Source organism: Mesoplodon bidens, assembly GCF_964165515.1.
Source record: "Mesoplodon bidens genome assembly, chromosome: 2".
NCBI lineage: Eukaryota > Metazoa > Chordata > Mammalia > Artiodactyla > Ziphiidae > Mesoplodon > Mesoplodon bidens.
Genome location: NC_138177.1, coordinates 57624367 through 57648562, shown reverse-complemented (window position 1 = coordinate 57648562; position 24196 = coordinate 57624367). Strand labels below are relative to the sequence as shown.

The following is a 24196-nucleotide window of genomic DNA, read 5'->3' as shown; positions in this document are numbered from 1 at the left end:
TCCTCAACAGGCTATTAGGGAGCATCAGGCTCTTCCTTTTAAAGTTTTGAAAGATTTAAAATCTGCTTGTGCTCAATATGGGCCCACTGCTCCTTTTACTACTGCTATGGTTGACACTATTACAGGAGAAGCTCTTCCCCCTGCTGATTGGCAGTCTATTGCACGAGCTTGTTTAAATGGTGGAGATTATTTAATATGGAAGTTTGATTTTTATGAACGGGCTGCTGAACAAGCAGAAAAGAATGCTACCCATGATATTCCAGTTGATTATCATATGCTGATTGGGGAAGGACCATATATTTCTTTACAAGTTCGATTAACTTATCCCTTTGTTGCTTATCCTCAAATAAATCATTTGGCATTACAAGCCTGGAGGAAATTATCTTCTACACACAAAACTGAGGATCTTTCAAAAATTAGACAGGGACCTGATGAACCATATGCTGATTTTGTAGATAGATTGTTACAGCCGGTGGGGAGACTCATTGTGGATGGACTCACTGGTACAATTGTAGTTAAGCAACTTGCTTTTGAAAATGCTAATAATGCATGTCAGGCTGCGATTCGACCTTGGAGAAAACGGGGAACATTGGAGGATTATATTCGCCTTTGTGCAGACATTGGGCCTGCTTATATACAGGGTGCTGCTATGGCTGCAGCATCAACTAAAGTGGGGTTTAAAAACAATCCAAAGAGAACAAAGACTAGTTTTAAATGCGGAAAGGCAGGTCATTTTGCTGGAGAATGTAGATCTTTTCACTGTAACCCTGGTCCTTCCTTCCCTACTCAAAACCCTCCAGATGGTCAGAAAATCCCTGGTTTATGCCCTAAATGCAATAGGGGAAAACGTTGGGCACGCGATTGTTGGTCGCTCAGTGGCCCACAAGGATGGAACACCACTGTCGGGAAACTCCTCCCGGGGCCTTCCCCGGCCCCAACAGATAATAGGGGCAATGTCTGTGTATCCTCCTCAAACTATCAATCAGACATTAACCAAAAACAAAAACATACAATATCTTTGCTCTCCAGAGAAACAGCAGGAAGCGCAGGACTGGACCACAGTACCTCCGCCCGATATGTATTAACTCCTGAAATGGGTCCTCAGGCCTTCTCTACGGGCATCTATGGACCTTTACCCAAGGGTTTGATGGGACTACTATTGGGAAGAAGTAGTGTCACCATGAAGGGTTTAACTATTATGCCAGGAGTCATAGATTGTGACTACGAAGGAGAAATAAAAATCATGGCACAAACTATTAAAAATATAATAATGATTTCTCCTGGGGATAAAATTGCACAATTGCTACTTTTGCCCTTTGTACCTCATGGACAAATTTTACAACATCAAAAGAGAGACACAAAGGCTTTTGGATCATCTAATGCTGCCTACTGGATTCAGAAGATAGGGAAAGAACATCCAGACAGGAAATGAACCATTAATGGAAAGGTTTTTTCAGGTTTGTTAGACACTGGAGCTGATGTCTCTGTTATGACACAGATTCACTGGCATAAACATTGGCCCGTTAGTCCTACTATTACAGAACTTCAAGGAATAGGACAGAGTTCTTCTCCTATGCAAAGTAGTCAGTTATTATGGCAAGATAGTGAGGGCCATTCAGGATACTTCCAGCCTTATGTTTTGCCTAGGCTGCCTTTAAACCTCTGGGGCCGAGATATATTAAAAGAAATGGGAGTATTACTTTATAGTCCAAATTCTCAAGTCTCTAATATGATGTTGGATCAAGGATTTCTTCCCACAAAAGGGCTGGGAACAAATCAACAAGGACCTGTCTATCCTATTGATGTGAAAATAAAATATGATAGACAAGGTTTGTGTTTTTCTTAGGGGCCTTGGATTCTCCTCCACTCACTGCCGATCCAATTACTTGGCTGAGTGATGACCCTGTATGGGTGGACCAATGGCCCCTCACAAAGGAGAAATTAGAAGCTGCAGAACAATTAGTACTGAAACAATTAGGGCATTTAGAAATTTCCAATAGTCCTTGGAATACTCCTATTTTTATTACCAAGAAAAAATCTGGAAAATATAGGTTATTACCGGATCTAAGAGCTGTTAATAAAACTATGCTAATAATGGGAGCTCTTCAAGCAGGCCTACCCTCTCCAACAGCCATACCACACGATTATCATCTTTTAGTTATAGATTTAAAAGATTGTTTTTTTCACTATTCCTTTGTTTCCTGAAGATAGAAAACATTTTGCTTTTAGCTTGCCTTCCTTAAATTTTAAGGAGCCCATGAGGAGCTTTCAATGGAAAGTATTGCCTCAGGGCATGGCAAATAGTCCTACATTATGCCAAAACTATGTGGCTCAGGCCTTAACTCCTGTGAGAAAAAGGTTTCCAACGTTATATCTCATACATTATATGGATGATATACTTTTAGCCACTGATAATATTTCTTTATTAGAGACTGCTTTTCAATTTTTACAACAATCCTTACAATCATTTGGCTTGGTCATTGCCTCAGAAAAAATTCAAAGACAATCTCCATTTTTCTATTTGGGAAAATATATTGATAACACTACCATTAGGCCTCAGAAACTGCAAATTCGAGTTGATAATTTAAAAACATTAAAGGATTTTCAAAAATTACTTGGAGATATTAATTGGCCAAGGCCTTCCTTAAAACTTACTACTGCTCAATTAGAGCCTTTGTTTGATATTCTTAAAGGTGACTCAGCTCCTTCTACTTCACGCTCTATGACTCCAGAAGCACTTCAAGCTTTACAAGTAGTTAATAGAGCTATCAGCTCTGCACAGTTAACTCGAATGCATACTCACCTGCCAATTTCTTTAATTGCTTGTCCAACACCTCATGTGCCTACTGCCATCTTATGGCAAACTGTTGGCATTATTGAATGGATTCATATGAAAACTACATCCTCTAAGGTTATTAACCCTTATTTTGAACTTAGTAGTAAGCTAATAATGCAAGGTAGAACTAGATGCTTACAACTTCTGGGTATAGAACCTTCTCAAATTATTATCCCTTATTCAGTTAGTCAACAAAATTGGCTTTTTCAACATAGTAATGAATGGGGTCTTGCTCTTGCAGGATTTTCAGGTGCCTTGGAATGCCATTACCCTGCTGATAAATTGATCCAATTCGACAAAGTTAACTGTTATATCTTTCCTTCTATAATTAGGCAACAGCCTATTCCTCATGTACCTTTGGTTTTTACAGACGGTTCTTCTTCAGGAGGGGCTACTGTAATCACTGACGACGGAACAAAACTCATTAAACAAACTTCCTTGACTTCAGCTCAACGTGTTGAACTGTATGCTGTCATGATGGCTTTTAAACATTTGCCTTCTATATCTTTTAATTTGTTTTCTGATAGTAAATATCTTATCAGCTTATTATTTCTTCTGGAGACTGCGACCAGAGGACATACTAATGACCCTGAATTATCATCCTCTTTTCGTTTGCTTCAACAGCTTATTCGTTCCCACGATGGCCGTGTTGCAGCTCTGCATATCCGTGCTCATTCTAACTTGCCTGGTCCATTGTCTAAACTTAATGTGACTGCAGATGTTTTAACTCGATCTAAACGTGATCTTTATCCTGTGCGTTTTCCTCCCAAAAATAAAGTTAAAGTTACTCTTCCTCCTCAATCTCTTTTCCCTAAAGCAGGACATATCCCAAATTACCGTCCTCCTCCTTTCCGTTCGTCATGCTGTCAAGAATGGCTAAGGTATTGCATTCATTATCTTCATACTGTTGATACTCATGGTCCATGTCCTGGACACCCTCATATTATGGTAAGTTATGATCAAACTGCTTCACAAGCAGCACAGCAGTCGCATGCTTTACACCATCAGTCGGCGGCTACGTTACGCAAAGAATTTTCCCTTACTCGTGAAGCCACCCGACAAATTGTTAAGCAATGCCCACAGTGCTTACCTCACCTTCCTGTTCCACATTATGGTGTTAATCCTCGTGGATTATTACCTAGTTATTTATGGCAAATGGATGTTACTCATATCCCGTCTTTTGGGAAATTACAATTTGTTCATGTCACTATTGATACTTATTCTGGTTTCCTCTGTGCTACAGCACAGACCCGAGAAGCTACTAAACATGTTATCACTCATTTATTACACTGTTTTGCTTTTGTGAACCTTCATTTTACAGGAACCAACATTACTCTTACAGGCCCGGCTACCAGCCGACGAGAGGATCTTAAGGATACCATCATTTGGTATAAAAATGGGCAAGCTATTAATATTAGAGGTCGAATCTCATATGCCTCGCCACTTTGGGATTCCGCTATTACTATAGCCAAGGTTCCAGGTGAAGATTCAGGAAATTATTTCTGTATGAAGCATTTACTTGGAGGACAAGGGATACTTATAGTTGGACATAAGGTTACTATTCTTAACAGAAAATCAAAACCTCAATTTCCTCCTTTTATGACCATTAACTTTGCTGGATCCAATTTTGAATGTTGCAATGCATCTTGGAATAATAACCAAATATGGTGTACTACAGATCATACCAAGGGGTCAATTCTTCTCTCTTCTATTCCCATCATAGATAGGTTTATCACATTTCAAAAGAACTGGGATATATGGAAACTAGCTCTAACTTATTCCAATACACCTGTTATAACTTGTGTTGCTCCTCCATATACACTTTTGATTGGTTCTATTAACATTGGTAATTCTTCCAAAGGAGGATATAATATTAGCTGTGTTCATTGTATTTTTAGCAGTTGTATGTTCCCTTCTGCAGGAACACAATCTGTGCTTATACTAAGGCAACCCATATATGTTATGGTGCCTGTACATCTGAGAGAACCTTGGTATGAAGATACTGGAGTACAGGCATGGGTGGAACTCTCTAAAGCCTTGCAGAGAAGGAGACGCTTTATTGGGTGGCTAATAGTAAGTTTACTTGCCTTGGCTGCTCTGTCTGCTACCGCGGCTACTGCCCGTCTTGCTCTTTCACAGAGTATTAATCATGCTCACTTTGCTAATCAATTATCTCAAAATACCAGTCTTGCTTAATCTTTACAAAGTCACATAGATTTACAGATTAATAACAAGTTAGATGAATTTAAAAACGCAATTTTGAGGATTGGAGATCAGATGGCAGCATTAAAATTGAGGATGCGTTTAGCTTGTCATGCAAAGTATACGTGGATTTGTGTTATTCCTTACAAGTACAATGACTGTATTTGGGAATGGGAAAAAGTAAAAATGCATCTGCTGAGTGTTTGGTCAGATAATAATATTAGTCTTGATCTTAAGAAATTAAATGCTGAAATTCAGGATATACAACATGCACATCTTGATGATATTTCACCAGAAGATGTAATTCAAACTTTACTGGATCATTTAAAGTGGTTAAACCCTTAGTCGTGGATTACTAGAGGGTTGTCAGGAGTTATTACCCTGGCCATAATTTGCCTATTATTGATAATAATCTTCTCATGTCTGTTTCGTATCCTCATGCTTCAGTATACTACTCTCGGCACTAAGCTTCATGGAATTATTTTGCAGCAAAAATTAAAAAATAAAGAAGGGGGACCTGTGGGAAGCAATCAGCCTTGAGAGCAGGCTACAGACATGCCAGGCATGCCACCGCTGCTCGAAGGGACTGTCCCTACTTGTTCCCCTCCTTGTTCCATTCCACGGGAGATAAATCACCAGGGCCCAGAAATCAGAAAGTATGTAAAATGAGACAAGCCAATCTGTCTCCACCCTGCACGTGCAGGTTATTTTGGATGATTCTGGGTTTATGGGTTTTCTGCCAGGGAAGTTAACCTTGAGCCGAGACAGTCATTAGATAATGTAAACCACCGTCTGGCAACCTTCCCTTTTCTAGTCTATATAATCTGCAACTGTAGCATAATAAAACTTGCCTTGCAACCGTCAGTTGTCTTGGTCCTTCTGACCCCATTCGTCGGTGCTACTTCAGTTCCTTACCCCGTCCCTTCTGACCCTGGGCGGTGAAATCCTCTTTCTGAGGCTGGTCCGTGGCACATATGAATATGTTTTTGTCTTGCTGTACTGCACATATGCTGTCTAGTAACAGATATTTTGTCTGCTATTAGTGTTTTAGATTATGTCTTTCCAAAGCGCTGAGGCAGTGCACCTATTTTGATGTTGCAGCTGATGCCTGAACGTATCCTAGCTGACAAATTATTGATTAATAAAAACATGAATTTCTGAAAGATTTGTACTGTTAACCAAAATCTGAGCAAGGAGTCTCAAATGTAATTCTTAGCCAGAATTACATGTTAATGAACCATTTAACAGTGTAAATCAAGGAACATCAATGTAGGGATTTCTTTTCATTTATTTCTTACCTGCTTGAAATATCAGTTAAAGGTTGCCAGCTTGGTTGCAGATGAACAGACATTTGAAGTTCCCTGAACTACGTAATGTGGAATAGGATAGTAGACTTCCAACGCCCTCAAGGCTGTGACCTTGCAGCCATTTTACATAGCACATCATCCTCCTATAGGGATGAACCTTTCCCTGGCCCAAAAAGTAGCCACTCCGTTGAAGCTTTGCTTATTGTAACAGGCTTTTGTTTCCAGGTTACATGTCTGTGGAAGACTTAATTCTGAATAGAGATATAGATATTACTGGAAACTAATTGTTTTTGCTATTATACTCTGCTTTATCAAAAAAGTAAAACATTTAAATTGTGCTACAAAAATTCAGATGTCTTACAATCTTTAAACAATAAATGAATGAATTGCCCTTAAAAAAAAAGAATTAAGCAGTTAGTTAAGCTGTTGGTCCCACATCAGACAAATTATCCTTATACCTCCTGTCAATATTGTTAACAGAGACTGTTATTTTATTAATCCTTATGATCCCATGATTCTTTCTTTCATGTTTCGGGGCACAGCAGGTGAGAGAGTGGGTTTGTTAAGCTGGGTGGGTTTATCCTTCTTTTATGCGTTCATTCAATTTTCTGTTCATTTACTTATTGTATACATATGGCAATAGAAGCTGCTAAGGCAATCATTGCTATTCTGCAAAACAACAAGGCACAGAAGCAGATGTCTTATTTCCGAGATTTCTCCCCCCAGGATTATTATGATTAAAGATCCTTTCCCCCCACTCCCTGGAGAGGACAAGGGGCTGCTCGCTGGAGGATTTTTAATGACTTGGGGAAAGGCTCAAATATCCCCCCATTATGGTAATCCACCCCAGGGGCAAACCACACAAGAATATTATGAATTTATTTTATTTTTCTATCCTTGCAAAGGTAATACTCAGCTCATTAGAATATGAAAACTATACTGTCAAATTTCAGAATTACATGGATGAAGAAAATCACCAAAGTGGCATCATATCATGTGTGTTATAGCTGTATTTACTATATTGACTATATTAAATATGTTGTGTTATCAATGTATTGTATAACTATATATTGAAAAGGCAAAATGCTGTAACGTATTTCAGAGAAAATAATTATGTTGGCCAACCCCAAATTGTACATTGTAGACGGGTCCTAGGAAAAGAAGATTCAATTCATAGTGAACAAGAGGTTAGCTTCTGTTTTCAGCCATGTGCTATTTCAAGAATTAAACATCATGAATAATACAGGATATAAGAGGAATAGTCTAAAGATGGAAAAGCACATTTTGATTAGGAAAGAGAATTTAAGTCTTTTTTTTTTTAAGGAAAACTGCCTTATTACTATGAGATAAGAAAATTGTTTCCTTCTTTTCTTCCTTGCTTTCTTCTTCTTTTTTTTAACCTTTTTAATTTTGGATATTTGACCTCTAAGCTGAGATGACTGAAAATGCCTCCTCTGGGCATCAACCTTTTTGAAAGACTTTTTCCCCCTCCCTGAGGGCTATTTGTCTCTTGGAGGCTTTGTCTACATTACTCCTCAAGAGGCAAGCATTTGTCCTTGCACTAAATGCTGACATCTCCTGATAAGAGGGAAGCTGCAGAGTAGAAGAATTGAAGGTCAGTATGTTGATATTGGTCTCAAGCGCATTGATGTACATTTGTGTATTGGGGAAGGGGAGTGAAGCTTGAGAGTGGGCCAGTGGGGAGGGGTAAATATTTTGTGATGCTGTCTACCTATGGGCTTATAAAGTTTATGGCTGCATTAGGAGGACAAGCATTACCATTAGCATGAAAAGTAGGGCAGACCTCAGTTGCAAAAGCTTCTAGCCATACACATAGGGCAATACGTAAATGATACACCTTATTGCATTCACCCATTCACCCTCCCCTGTTCACGCTAATTGGAAATTTCCATCCATTTCAGAGAAGTAACACAACTATCAATCATTTTCCCTGGCACGAATCTTCCAGGAGAAAGAAAATGCAATACACCTAGCGACAGAGCTCACGCACTAGTAGTCCATGTGTCTTAGATTTAATATCTGATGACTAGCTGCATTGAAGCCAAGAGGTGGTTCACAAAGTTGCTGCACATTAGAATCACCTGGGGAACTCTGAGACCTTCCCGTGCCCAGGCTCCTCCCTAGACCTACTGAATCAAAATCTCTGGGGCTGGGACCCAGACACCAATGTTTTTCTTCAAAGCTCTTTAGGTAATTCAAACGAGCAGCAAAGCTTGAGAACCAGCCCAATAATGGGAACAAACTTATTTCACACAGATAAAGTGGGGCAATTCATATGTTAAAAGAACGTGAATATATGTATATATTTCTTTTTTTCACTTTATTCTGTTTGTATTTCAAATAGGCTTTTTTTTTTCCTTCTGCAAAAAGCATTATTGTTTCCATTTGGTCCAAGGCTTGGGAGAGGGCTCCAGGGCGGTTACAAAGCTGCCTAGTGGCTGCAGAGCGGGGCTTCAGGCAGAAGCTCTGACGCCAGAGGGTCTCCTCAGACGCGGCTGGACTTCAGAGACTCCTGTTTGGCTCGAGGGTGAGCCTTTCAAAGAGATACTCGCCCAGCACAGCCTGCGGACCAGCCAGCCTGCGGAGGTTGGTCAGGTGGTCTCCCATCTTCTGGATGAGTTTTACCTGCTCCTCCAGGAAGCGGCTCTCCAGGAAATCACAGAACTGGGAGTCTGCACGGGCAGGACCCAGGGCGCACAGATCCGTTAGTGCCTGGTTCAGATTCTTCTCCCTAAGAATGGCGGCTTCCACAGCATCCTGGGTTTTACCCCACTCATCCTGAGAAGGCTTCTGCGCATCCTGGAAGAGGGCGCGGCCGCAGCACTGGTTTTGCATTTTCAAGAGGCGCTGGGCGCCCTCACACTTCTCCTCAGCCAGTTGGCGAAAAATGTGGCCCATACTGTCCAGAGTCCCATTGTTGCTGTCGAAATAGATGCTCAGAGAGAGGTAAGTGTCCACAGATGCATGTTGAACAGGTGGTGGACGGCGGCCTCCACCTCGGTGGAATAATTCTGACGAACCTGTGAACTCGTGGTTGATCAGTGATAAGGAGCTAAGCTCAAAAACTGGTGTTGGCCTGTCCTGGAGGCTGAGGATAGCTGAGTGTCTGATTCCAAAGGTTGCGAAAGGAAGAAAGGTTGGAAGGTGGTCGGGGGCTGGAGCAAGGAGCGTCCCTGGGTCTGTTCATTCCAAACACTGTTGAAGCAAAAGACAGATCTGCAGGACTGCCGAACGCACTGCCTCAAATAGGCTTTGATATAAATGAACAAGAAGTCCAAGCAAGGACAAAACTTACCCTTCCTCCCACCAAAATAGCTGGTGATACTAGAATCTAGATCTGGGAAGGGATTCTTCCATTGCTTTCTTAACATTCCAAGCCACTAGAGCAGTGGTTCTCAAAGTATGGTCACCTTGTAACCAAGCAGTACCCTATGGGGCCTTCCTAGGACAGACCCATCCCCCATATCCTCTATTGTAGTTTCTCTCTGAAGTACTCAGATAATAGTATCTCAGGCATATTTCTTGAGTTTTCAGATGCTAAAAACCACCACCCAATGGAAGAAATGAACTCCTTGATGATCATGAGCACGTAGCCCTCAGACCTCCTGGCACCTAAGGATGGATAATGTTACCTGCCTTGTGGCCTCAACATCAGCCAATCAGAGGATTGTGCACGAGCTGATCACATGCCCTGGGATGTCCCTCCCTCACCTGGCCTTTAAAAATGCTTTGCTGAAATCCTTTGGAGATTTCAGGGGTTTTGGAACACGGACCACCCCTCTCCTTGCTCGATCCTGCAATAAACCTTTCTCTTCTCCAGACTCCAACCTTTAGGTTTGTTTGGCCTCACTGTGCTTCAGACACATGAACCTGCATTCGGTAACAACTTGACCAGCTTTACCAGCGTCCCCTGATAATGTGTCAGATATTCAAGTTTTAGGGCCCTATCCCAGCCCTATGGAATCAGCAACTCTAGTGGGGCTCAGTGATCTCTGTTATAACAGGCCCTCCATATGATTTTTATTCACCTTAAAGTTTGAAAATATCTGCATTGTCAGCTGGCCAAAGTGTCCACCAGCAGGTGAAGGGGAGTGATGCCTGGAAAAGATAGGGAGTAGCCAAGGCAAGTACAGCAGCATTTGCCGTGGTAGTAATGGAGAATGCCTTTTCTCCACTGGTTGGCACAGACTAGTATCTGGGAGCAGTGGCAGGGTTATTTAGGATGCTTTACAATTCAATGTAGTGACCGCTGTCCTGGTTTGCCAGGGACTTCCCCTGTGTGAACACTTAAAACCTCATCCTGGCAAACCCCTTAGCCCTGGATTTGAAAAACTTAGGGAATAACATGAAATTTAGGGGAAACATGATCTAGGATTTGGGCGAGTCACAAGTGCTAATTAAAGCTAAGCAAGTATGGTCAGCATCTAGCCTTCTTTACCCCTTTGTGGGAAGGTAAATCTGATTGGGTGAAAGGACTTATTGTTAAGAAATCTTTGTAGAAACATCCCCTTCTGCTTAGTCTGCTGGTTCTCAGTTCTGGCTAGACACTGGCATCGTCTGAGGAGATTTAAAGTTATTTTATTGGTCTAGGATGACCAACAGTCAGTGTGAGGGTTTTTAAAAAGTGCTTCAGATGATTCTAATATGCAGCCAAATTTAGGTGCCACTGCTTAAGCTTTTGAACCACTGCTACATATTTTCACCTCATCTTCCTATGAGAATATCCAACTGTAGTTGAGGTTTGTTTTTCTTTTTCTTTTTTTAACTCTCTTATTATAAGATTTACTGTTTTAAATAAGATTGAATGTACAGAAAATCCTGCTAGTCCATCTGGTACAGCTAGATACTTAGAATAATATCGTTAAGATATATACCATTTAAGTACTGTGACTGGCCTTTTTAAAATTAACATATGCATTGAATTAGTACAATCTCTTTTGAAGTTGTCATGTTGGGGAGCTATACCTGTAATCTGCTGCCATTGCTAAATATCTGGACAACTCTTATTAGGAATTGTTTTTAAAAATCTTTAGGGATTAAAACCAAGAGTGCTGTATTATTTGTACTGGGACCACAAAAACCTCACAAAGTTTCCCCACTGTACCTTCTACCCCCATCTCTAACCCTTGGCAACTTCTAATCTGTTCTCTATCTCCACAGTTTTGTTATTTTAAGAATAATACGTAAACATAATCATGAATTACTTAATCTTCGGAGATTGGCTTTTAAACATTTTTTCTTCAGCATCATTCCCTTGAAGTTCATTTTAATTTTTGCATATATTAATAATTTGTTCCTTTTCGTTGCTCCGTAGTATTCTATCATAAGATTTTATCACAATTTGTTTCAACATTCATCCATTGAAAGACATTTGGGTAGTTGCCAGTTATTGGCTATGATAAATAAAACTGCTATGAACATTTATGTGTAAGTTTCTGTGGGAACTTAATTAAGTTTTTGTTTCTTTTGGATAAATGCTCAAGAGTACAAGTACTGCGTTGTAGGGTGAATCTACTTTTAGGATTAAAAGAGACTGTCAAGCTGTTTCTCAGAGTGGCTAAACCATTTTATTTTCCCACCAGTGACGTGATATAACTTTTCTACGTACTCGCCAGCATTTGATGTTGTCACTATAATTTTAGTTATTCTCTGATATCTCATTATGGTCTTAATTTGCATTTCCCTAATGCTAATGATGTTGAGCATCTTTTCATGTGCTTCTTTGCCATGTGTATATTCTCTTCCATGAAATGTCTGTTCCTGTCCTCTGCCTATTTTCTAGTTGGATTTTTTTAAGTTGTTTGGAGAGTTCTTTGTATATTATAGATACAAGTCATCTGTCTCATATGGGATTTTCAAATATGTTTTCCCACTGTGTAATCTGAGTTTTCATCCACTTAAAAGGATCTTCTATGAAGCATTTTTAACTCATTTTGATGAGATACAATTTATCAGTTTTTGCTTTTATTGATCATACTTTCGGTGTCAAGTCTAAGAATTATTCACCTAGTTCTAGATGCCAAAGATTTTCTATTTTTTTTTCTAAAAATGTCCTGCTTTTACATTTAAGATTATGATCCACTTTGATTTAATTTTTGTGTAAGGTGTGGAGGTTTAGGTTAAGGTTCATTTTTTGTTTGTTTTTGTCAAGGGATGTCCAACTGTTTCAGTACCATTTTTTGAAATGTCTATTCTTCCTTGATAGCTTTTGCACTGCTGTCAAAAACAGGTTAGATGTATTTATGTCAGTCTATTTCTGGGTTCTCTATTCCATTCCATTGATCTATGTATCTACCCTCCAAAATTACTGCAAAGTCTTGAAATTGGGTGGATTAATTCCTCCCATTTTAATCTTCCTTTACAAATTGTTTTAGCTATTCTTCAGCCTCTTCTTACCATACAAATCTTAGAAAAAGCTTGTCTATATCTGCAAAAACCTTGAGGGCATTTTAAGAGTAATTGTGTTAAGCCTCTTAACTTGGGGAGAATTGACATCTTTATTATGTTGTGTTTTCTAATCCATGAACAAGGTATGTCTCCCTATTTGTTTGGGACTTTAAAATTTTTCTTCATCAGCATTTTGTAATTTTCAGTATAGAGGTCCTATAAATGTCCTATTGGGCTTGTATTTAAGTATTTATTTAGGTCAGTTGTAAATGGCATCACATATTTTAATTTAAGCTTCTACACATTAGTTATTAATATATAATGTGATAAAATTGTGTTGATCTTGTACTCTAAAACATTTACAAACTAATATTATTTCTCAAGCTTTTTGTGGATTCCTTGGTATTTTCTCCATTTAGATTATCATGTCCTCTTCAGACACAGACAGTTTTACTTTTCCTTAGGCAATATAATAGGATATATTACTCTTCAACATTCAGTAGGATATATTCCTTCCTATTCAACATAGTAGGAATAGTCCTTTTATCTTTTAAATGAACTTTTTAAAAATTTAACTTTTAAATGTATGTATTTATTTATTTTTGCTTTATTTTCTTACTAGAACCTCCAGTAATACATTTAATAAAAGTGGTGAGAGCAGATATCTGTGCCTTGTTTCTGATCTTACAGAGAAAGCATTCAGTCTTTCACGGTTAAATATAATCTCGGTATAGGTTGTTTGTAGATCATCTTTATGAGTTTCAGTATGTTCCTTTTCTATTCCTAGTTTGCTTGGAGTTCTTTTTTCTTCTTTTTTTAAAATCATGAATGGGATTGGATTTTGTCAAGTGCTTTCTCTGCATTATTGGATAGGATCACATGACTTTTCCCTTTAATCTATTGGATATGGTGGATAACATTGTTTGATTTTAAAATATTTAACCAACTTTGCATAACTAGAATAAATGCCACTTGGTCATGGTATATTATTCTTTTTATATATTTCTGGATTTAATTTGCTAATATTTGGCAGAGGATTTTTACAGTCAATTTCATAAAAAATATTGGTCTGTAGTTTTCTTCTTTCTATCGTATCCCTGTCCGGTTTTGGTATCAAGGTAATACTGGCTTCATAAATTTAATTAGGAACTGTTCCTTCTACTTCTATTTCTTATCAAATCATGTAAAATTGGTGTTAATTCTTTATGTCTTGGGTAAAAGTGAAACATCTAAGCCTGAATATTCCTTTTGGGAGTTTTTAAATGAAAAAACAGTGTTTCTAATGGTTACAGGAAAACTGAGATTATCTATTTCATCTTGGCTGAGTTTTGGTAGTTTTGAGTGTAGAAGCATTGGCCCATTTCACCTACATTTTTCAATTTATAGTGTAGACTTGCTCATAACAACTTGTTCCTCATTAACCTGCAGGATATGCCATGGTATCCCTGGTTGCATTTCTGATATCTGTGATTTGTGCCATCCATCTTTTTATCTTTATCAGTCTTGCTAGATCTTTATTGATTAGATTGTTTATTTCCAAGAACCAGCCTTTTGTTTCATTGATTTTCCCCCCTATTTTCCTGTTTTCAGTTTCATGGATTTCTATTTCATCTTTATTATTTCCTTCTTTCTGCTTGTTTAGTGTTTTTTCCTCTTCCTTTTTTACTGTTGTAATATAGAAAATTAGATTATTGCTTTGAAACACTTTCTTTCCCAATTTAGTGCTATAGACTTCTCTTTCAGCATTGCTTTCACTTCATTCTGCAAACTTTGATCTGTTATATCTCCATTTCCTTTTATTCTATGCATTAAAAAATATTTCCTTGATGCTGTCTTTTTTACCCATGAGTTATTTGGAATTGTGATGTTTAGTTTTCACGTGATTGAAGATTTTCCTGTTGTCTTTCTGTTATTGATTTCTAGTCTGATTCCATTATGGCTAGAGAACATACTCTATGATTTTAATTCTTTTAAATCTGCTAACTTTTTTATGAATATATAAATGAAAGAAATAAGAAAACCTCTGAGTCTTAGCATCCAACACTTAGGCACATTACAATTTAAATCTGCTAAGGTTCTTTTTATTGCCCAGTATATAGTATATGAGTGAATATTCCATGGACACTTGACTATGTATTCTGCTGTTACTGAGTGTGTTCTTTAAATGTCAGTTATATCCTATTGATTGATGATGTTTTCATTTCTTCCATATTCTTGCTGATTTTTCTCTCTGGTAGTTCTATAAATTGCTGTGCTGAAGTCTCAAATAATAATTGTGGATTTAAAATTTTCTCCCTTTACTACTTTTTTCAGTGTTTGCTTCATGTATTTTGAAGTTCTGTTGTTTGGTGCACACACATTTAGTATCATTAGGTCATCTAGGTGGATTATTCCTGTTATCTTTATGTAATGACCCTGTTTGCCCCTAATAATTTCCTTTGCTCTGAAGTCTACTTTATCTGATATTAATATAGCCATTCCTACTTTTTCTGATTAACGTTCACATGATATATCATTATCTTCCTTTTACTTTGAACTCCCTATATCATGATGTTTAAAGTAAACTTCTTATAGACAGTATATAGTTGGATCATGCTTGTGAATTTTTAATCTACTCTTCCAATCTCTGTCTTTGACTTGGTTATTTAGATCATTTACAGTTAATGTAATTATTGCTATGTTAAAGATTAGGTCTACCATTTTATTTTTTGTTTTGTCTTTTACCTTAGTTTCTCAATCCTGTGTTTCTCTTATTTTGCCTGGTGGGTTACTTAAACATTTTTTAATAAGTCCATTTTAATTTAATTTATTTATAATCATTTGTGTATACTGTTTGTATAGTTTTCTTAGTGGTTACTTTTGGCATCACAGTATACATATGTAACTTACCATAGCCTACTGGAATCAGTGTTTTATTACTTCAAGTGAAGTTTCAAAATTTTACTTCCATTTAGTCTCTTAATATTCCCCAGTTTTAAAGTATGATTTTCTGTAGTATTTCCTTTCTCTACATTGAGAACCACATCAGATGGTGTCATAATATTTGCTTTGACCATCAGATAGTATTTAAGAAACTCATGAGGCTAATGATAGTCTCTTATATTTACCCCATTTGTTTTCACCCATTCCATTGTTCCCCTTTTCTTTCTGAAGTACCCAGTCTTCTGTTATTGTTTTTTTTTTATGTTTTCATAACATTAGGTGATATCTGGGCTTTCCAGTGCCATTGGATATGAGTTTCAGGAAACACTGAGTCTGGCTCACTTAATGCTGCTGAGTTGGAGGGTTTGTATATGTTGGGCCTGTTGGCGCAGCAGGTGCTAGCAGATTAGACTAATGTTGATGGGACTAGTGCCACAGGAGGATGGGTTCCCATTCAGGCTATGCTGCTGCTACAGTAGATCAAGTCCCCCTCTACCCCAAGTGTGGGGCAGTGACCTGCTGCTGTCACTGCTTTGTATTAGGCTGCTTTTGCCTCAGGTGTGTGGTGGGATCCCTTGGAAGCTGCTGCTGCTGTCAATCACAAGGTTAAATTCATTTCAGAAATACTTAAGTATAAATATATAGCCTGGCTCCTGTAGGACCCCTGTAATAGTTTTTTATTGCTTTCATACAAATTACCACAAATATAGTGACTCAAAACAATTTAAATTTATTACCTTACAAGTCTGACATTGGTCTCAATTGAGTAAAGTAAAAGTGTTGGCAGGATCGACAGATGAATGGATAAAGATGTGGCACATATATACAATGGAATATTACTTAGCCATAAAAAGAAATGAAATTGAGTTATTTGTAGTGAGGTGGATTGACCTAGAGACTGTCATACAGAGTGAAGTAAGTCAGAAAGAGAAAAACAAATACCGTATGCTAACACATATATATGGAATCTAAAAAAAAGAAAAAATGGTTATGAAGAACCTAGGGGGCAGGGCAGGAATAAAGACGCAGCCGTAGAGAGTGGACTTGTGGATACAGGAAGGGGGAAGGGTAATCTGGGATGAAGTGAGAGAGTGGCATGGACTTATATACACTACCAAATGTAAAATAGATAGCTAGTGGGAAGCAGCCGCAAAGCACAGGGAGATCAGCTCTGTGCTTTGTGTCCACCTACAAGGGTGCGATCGGGAATGGAGGGTGGTAGGGAGATGCAAGAGGGAGGAGATATGGGGATATATGTATACGTATAGCTGATTCACTTTGTTATGAAGCAGAAACTAACACACCATTGTAAATCAGTTATACTCCAATATAGATGGTTAAAAAAGAAAAAAAAGTGTTGGCAGAGCTACATTCTTTTCTGGAGGCTCTTAGGGGTGTTTCTGTTCCCTGGACTTTATCCGCTTCCAGCGGTCACTTGTAGTCCTTGACTCAGAGTCCCCTTTCTCCACCTACAAAACCCAAAATGTTGAATCTCTCTGATTCTGCTTCTATTAGGACATCTCTCTCTTTCTCTTTCTACAGTTGGGAATGGTTTTCTACTTTTAAGGACTCATGCAATTAGATTTGTTCCATGAGGTAATCCAGGATAATCTTTCTATCTCAAGGTCTGTAACTTCAGTCATATCTGCAAAGTCCTCTTCACCATGTAAGGTAACATATTAATAGGTTCTAGGGATTAGGGTGAGGGCATTTTTAGGAGCCATTATGCTGCCTACCACACCCTTAACAAGTGACCTTGAGAAAATGACTAAGATTTTTAAAGCCTTACTTTCCTCAAACATAAAATGGAAAGAAAGCTAACTAGTTAATATCATGAAAGTGAAACAGTATATATGAAATCAACTAATTCAAAAAATGAGATTTCTTCTTTTTCTTTATGATTTACATGATTCTCAGAGTTCGGTTACTTGAAGAGTTACTTTTTTTTTAAACAGAACTAAGGAATTTCAGGGTTCAGGTGCTGTAAGATTGTCTGAATTATCTGAGTAACAATTAGCTAAGCACAGGTGTAAAGCATTTGATTTACTCCCTGGTTTTCTTTATCTTCTCATCCCAGTAAATGCATATCCCTTTTCTAGCTCCAGCCAGTAGAGTCAGAGCTTGTTTTACTGTTTAACTAAAGTTCAATTTAAATTCTCTCTACATCTCCAGATTCTCAGCCCTGGTTGCATATTATAATCACCTGGGGAGATTTCAAGAACTACCGATGCCAAATTTCTACCTATCATGGATATTTGAGGAGGGACCTGGAATGAAATGCTCTAGCTTATGGTTTTTGGAACCAAATCATAGTCTACACTGAGCCAAATTATTTGTGAGATCACCTCTAAAAAGGAATTTATCTGTGGTGACTAATGCTCTTCCTTTGTCAGTATGCTTGATTTGTCCCTCTTTGGGGGAAAAAAAGAGGGGGAAAAAACCCCCAGCAGTTGTGCTCCCTGAATTATAACCTGATGCTTTGGAATTAGTGTTGGCTTAGAGCGCACATCTTCAGATACCCATTCTCTCTCCTGCTTCCTTGCATGAACTTATATCCTTGGGCAGTGTTTCATCCACCACCCTCTTTTGCTTCTAATCTTAGCAAGTAAAGTCTCCCCTTAATGAAATAGCATTTCATGAGGCTTACTGGGAGCATAGGTCTGTTCCAGACCTATCCTATGTTAGCTAAAGCAGATATAAGTGATGTATTTTTGGCATTCATCCTTGTGGGTTGGAAAGAGAAGACAGAATTTTATCCTTTAGGTGTCATCGGACTGGACAAATGGGCTCTTTCCCTCTGCTGCCTATCATGTAAAAACCTGAGGGTGTTACCTCTAGAAGGTATCTTCTAGTTATCAAAATAGTTCAGATAAGTCAAATTTCTCAGTAAAAGATGACAAAACTATGGCTTAGGTGGTTAATTTTCTATGTCAATTTGTCTGGGCCACCATGCCCAGTTATTTGGTCAGATATTATTCTGGATATTTCTGTGATGGTGTTTTCGTGTTTTTTACAATTTTTATTTATTTATTTATTTATATTTTTGGCTGCGTTGGGTCTTCGTTGTCACACGTGGGCTTTCTCTATTTGCAGCAAGCAAGGGCTACTCTTTGTTGTGATGTGCAGGCTTCTCATTGTGGTGGCTTCTCTTGTTGCAGAGCATGGGCTCTAGGTACACGGGCTCAGTAGCTGTGGTGCACGGGCTTATTTGCTCCACGGCACATGGGATCTTCCCAGACCAGGGCTCAAACCTGTGTCCCCTGCATTTGCAAGCGGATTCTTAACCACTGCGCCACCAGGGTAGTCTCCGTGATGGTGTTTTGGATGAAATTCATATTTAAATTGGTGTTGGACTTTGAGTAAAGCAGATTATCCTCCATAGTATGGGTGCGCCTCATCCAATCAGTTGAAGCTCTTAATAAAACAAAGACTGACCTCCCTGTCGCAAAAAGGAATTCTGCCAGAAGACCTACAGAAATTGAACTGCAACTCTTCCTAGAGTCTCTAGACAGCCTAACCTGCAGATTTTGAATTGACCAAGCCTCTATTATTGTGTGAACCAATTGTTTAAAATCTCTCTCTCTCTTTCTCTATCTTTATATAGATATGGATATAGATCTAGGTATCATTATTGATATCTAGATCTATATCTATCAATATATATGGGCACATTGTATACACATGCTGTTGGTTCTGTTTTTCTGGAGAAGCTTGACTAATATAGTGGCCCATATAAATAAAAGGATGAACCCAAGTTCACCCAGGTAGAAATTAGTACAATGAGAACTGGAACTTAAGGCCTCATGACTCATTCAGCTGTGAACACTGACCCAGAACTGGGGTCCTCAAACTCTGGCCCACTGATCAGATCTCGCTTGACTCCTGGTTTTGTACATAACATTTTGCTTGAACACAGCCACACCCATTCATTAATGTATGGTGCATGGCTGTTTCTGTGCTACAGCAGCAGATAGGCAGTTGCAACGGAGAGGTATGGTACACAAAATCCAAAATATTTACTATCTGACCCTTTACAGAAAAGATCTGCTGACCCTTGCTCTAGGATGCCATCTGATTTCTGATAACACAGAGGAGAATAATTCATGCACATTGGGGTTGATTGTTAATCTTCTGTCCTCCTTAGGTCAAAGATCTCTTAAATGCTCACCCTTGCAATAGCCAGCTTGGGGAGCATTGTCTGAGGATGCAGAAACATTTCTTGCCAGGTCTTTCCAATCCACACTGCTCCCTGACTATGGTTCTTAAAACCTATTTTTAAAAAAATTTTTATTGGAATATAGTTGATTTACAGTGTTGTGTTAATTTCACGTGTACAGCAAAGTGAATCCGTTATACATATACATATACCCACTTTTAGGTTTTTTTAGAGTCATTTCCAAATAGCCCATTACAGAGTATTGAGTGGAGTTCCCTGTGCTAATAAGAAGAGAAGGTTCTTATTAGTTATCTATTTTATGTATAGCAGTGTGTATATTTCAGCCCCAATCTCCCAATTTAGCCTCCCCACCACAATCCCCTGGTAACCCTAAGTTTGTTTTCTACATCCCTGCCTCTACTTCTAAAACCTGTCTATTTTAACCAACTACCACTCATTGCTTACTGTCTCTGGCTTCATGTACTTCATAATAAATCTGCCTCTTGTTCAATCCTGGATGACATGTTCCAAAGACTGAGATAATATCTTATTCTACATAACTTGTGCTTGATATTGTCTAACTTGGGGTCTTTATCTATGTCCCAAAGAAGACAGTCACACTCTGTCTTCTAGTACTACTAATAATACCACATTTTATGTCATGAATTTGACCCAATGCACTGAACTATCCCTTTAGAAACTGTATGCAACCTGTCACTGGGTTTTAGCACCGGGATAGAGCTCAAATTAGTGTTCATATTTAAACAAATCTACTTGACCAGAAACTTTTTGTCTCACCATTTATTTTATTACACAAGTAACTTCTCTCTTTGCATCTATGATGTAAATATTTTTGATTTCCTAAATTATCTGGAAAATTATTTAGAGCTTCCATTTCAGTAGGCATTGGAATTGCTGTGTTATGACTATTTCATTATTTTATTTCCAATGTTAAATTAGGCTTCAAGCTTTGGCCAAGAGTAGACAGGAAAGGGTTTTAAAAGAAATGAAGAATGGGAAAGACTTCTGATGCAACGGAGACTTAATAAAGATTTGCTTTTGAATCAAGAATTTATAATAAAGGTTTGAATTTGAATCAATAAGTTATGTCATTGCAAAATAGCTCCCTGGTAAAATTCCATTCTTTTGTAATCATTAAGTACAGAAATTAACCATCAAAATATGCAGTGATCTTTTTCATTTTCTAAAAACAAACCTATATCTAGATGAGAGGAGAATTCATTTCATAACTCAGGCTCTGGACTTACGACTCCAAGTCCTGTTTTCTTTCAACCATGCCTGCTAAGTTTCTGTCTACCTTCTTGAGCATGAGGTAATGGCTTCAGCTTTCATCTCCTTACTCAGTATATAGCTTGGTGACTAAGAGTAAGGGATCTAAACCTTGAGAACTTGGGTTCCAATCTTGACTCTAAAATTTACTTGTTGAGTACTCTTGAGCATGTTATCTGTTTTTGCCTCAGTTTTCTCATCTATAATATAGAGATAACATTACTTCTCTCAGCGAGTTGCTATGAGGGTTAAAAAAATTCATACAATGCAAGAATTTATCAGTTCTTGGAACACAATAAATACTGAAAAGAAATGTTAGCCATTATCAAGGGCCCCTCATTTTATGGATAATATAGATTAGTTTATATAGGTCTAATATTTACATATACATAACTATTTTGTACCTATATGTGTGTATACGTTCTTCTTAGAAATTGAGCAGTCAACATTCACATCTAAAAGTATGTGCTCTGTGAAATGTAGATCTCCTGTGTACAGACACAGTGCTGTAGTTATCTATTGCTACATAATAAAGAAGTCCAAACTTAGTGGTGAAATAAACAAAAATTGTAATATGTGCCCAGATTCTGTGGGTCAGCGATTCAAACAGTACGCAGAGGAGATGGCTTGTCTCTACTCTGTGACTGATGTCTGAAACCTCAGCTCATGAGGATTCAAATGGCTGGGGCTGCAATCATCTAGATAATTTTAATTCACATGTCTGGCCCTTGAGATGGGATGACTTGAACACTGTGCCCAACAAAGACTGTTGCCTGGAGTGCCTATAGATGGCTGCCCATGTGGCTTGGACTTCTCATAACGTGGTAGTTAGGATTCAAGATAGAGTACCCCAAGAATGAGCGTTCAGGGTTGAAGCATTCCAGGAGAATCATGCAAAAGCTGCATGACCTTTTATGACCTAGTCTTAGATGTTACATAGTATCACTTTATACTATTGCAGGCGTTGGAGACCTTTTTCCATAAAGTGTCAGACGGTCAATATTTTAGGCTTTACACGCCATACAGTCTCTTTTGCAACTACTTAGCTCCGCTGCTGTGATGTGAAAACAGACACAAACAATACATATACTAAGGAACATGGCTGTGTTCCAATAAAGCTTCATTTATAAAAGCCGGTAGAGGCCTAGATTTGGCCCACCAGCCATAATTTACTGACCCCTGCTCTATTGTTTGAAGCCATGGAAAGCCTGCCCAAATTCAAGGGAAAATGCCCACATCTGGATGTGAAGAATGGCAACGAATCTGAGACCCTGTATTAAAACCACTACATATGGGATACTTAGAAGAAGATCTGTCTGCATACCTTGTTTCTCCCATGTATGGTGGATATGAGGTATTGGCACATGTTACATCTCTGTAAGCCTGGGTCAAGGTCAAAGTTGGAATCTGAACTCAATGACCTTGATTTCTGGAAGAATTGGTAACTCTACTTATGATATCCTTACACTCCTTACCCATATAAATACACCACAAAAGATAGATTTCAAGTAAACAGTTGCTTTATGGCAGCTTTTTATTATGTCTCCATTGACTGAATTATTCCATTTTGGTTAGAAACATGAGTTTTGTTTCTTTCCTAAAGAGATCTGCAACTTTTCAGATGCGGCATTTCATTCTAATGAGAGGATGATGTAGGTTTTTATAAACGGAAAAAGCAGGGCAGGCTGAGTTCACTCAGATCATACCAATGCTTACAGGAATAACCGAAGCTGGAACACAGGCTTCCAGGTTTTCCTGTCCTGTGCTCTTTTCAGTAGGTGCCATTGTCTGCTGGGCCTGGCAGTAATAAGTTTTGACCTTTACCTCTCTACGCTATTGTGAAGTGGTTTTGGGCTTTGTTAGCTTTCTTATGAGTTTGTACTAAATTGTGTCCATAAAGTAGGCTGAATTCCTCAGGGAAGGATGATAGCTGTTACTGTGTTATTACTGCAAATGTTGTGTTGGTTACTTTTTTTTCTTTTCTTTTGTCCAGTTGTATCCTGAACTTAAAAGTTATATTATCTGAAATGAACGATGTGCATCTGGTGGAAAACACTAATTTAAGGGATGAAAATTCCTGATGATTGCTTCAGTCAACCCTTAATACACACTGAGCTTCATTAGTAAATAGACAACTCTCAGACCTTTCCCTTGGCAGAGGTCGCATAATCAGGCTTTGTGTTGATTTCGCATTCTGTTCGTTAGAGACAGAACAAAGTAGAATAATTGGCTGGTACAGGGAAAGCAGAAAGAACTTTCTTCTATTTTGGTGATGCATCCCGTAATAAGGGTTGAAAATGAGACTGGAGGTAAAAACGTGAAACTCAGAAGAGCAAAGGAGAGAGGATATTGTTTCTTTGAAAATATTCTTTCAGTGTTGGCCCAGATGAAATATGAAGCTGAGGAAATTTTTTTTTAAATGATGATTTTTGTGTTAACAATGTGAGTGTGGAATTAGTAAGAATCAGAAAGCAAGCATCCTTTTCCACCAAGGACTTGGGAGCAAGTGAAACCATAAATACTCCCGGTTCTTGGAAACCCTTTTGGAGCAGTAATCAGAGAAGGGTAAAGGCAAAGCCTCAGAGCAGAGGTGTTCAGAGCAAAGGGATAGGAGGAGAACAAAAGGAGAGTGGATATTTTTAGAGCTGTCATTTTGAAATTTACCTGCTTCTGATTCAGTGCTGCTTTGCTACTGTGTTGATCCCGTGGAAATCCTCAAAGCAGGAGCAGCCCTATTTTAAAATAATAAGGTTAGAGCAAGTGACTTGAATCCAGGTCTCTTTAGCTCAAGAGCACAGAGGAGAGTGTGAGGAAGGAGTGAGGCCACAAGGAATTGTTCACTGGGTACATTTTCCCCAAACCTCACTAACTGGGAGAAACTGACCACTGGATTATGTGGCTTGAAGGAAAGCAAAAATGTTGAAAGCAAAGAGTGTGGAGCTTGTTTAGAAAGCAAGCTCTATCATTTGGTCACCTGCTGATGATAATAGCATTGGCTGAGTCCTGACCATTTACAATGAAGGCACTTCTGTAGGTCATAAGTTCCAGGAGGGCCAGAACTGAGTATGTCTGTTT

General features: G+C 38.4%; 1 long non-coding RNA gene and 1 pseudogene across 2 annotated transcripts in view; both read right to left on the bottom strand.

Moving 5' to 3' along the window:
* LOC308612071 overlaps nucleotides 1-24196 on the bottom strand; it is a 440886-nt gene that overhangs the window by 47009 nt on the left and 369681 nt on the right. The gene's annotated exons all lie outside the window — the stretch shown is intronic.
* Nucleotides 8703-13503, bottom strand: LOC308612492 (ferritin light chain-like; annotated as a pseudogene). The gene is made up of 2 exons: nucleotides 13465-13503; nucleotides 8703-9386 (listed from the first exon to the last, which is right to left on the bottom strand). The product of its transcript is annotated as a ferritin light chain-like (transcript).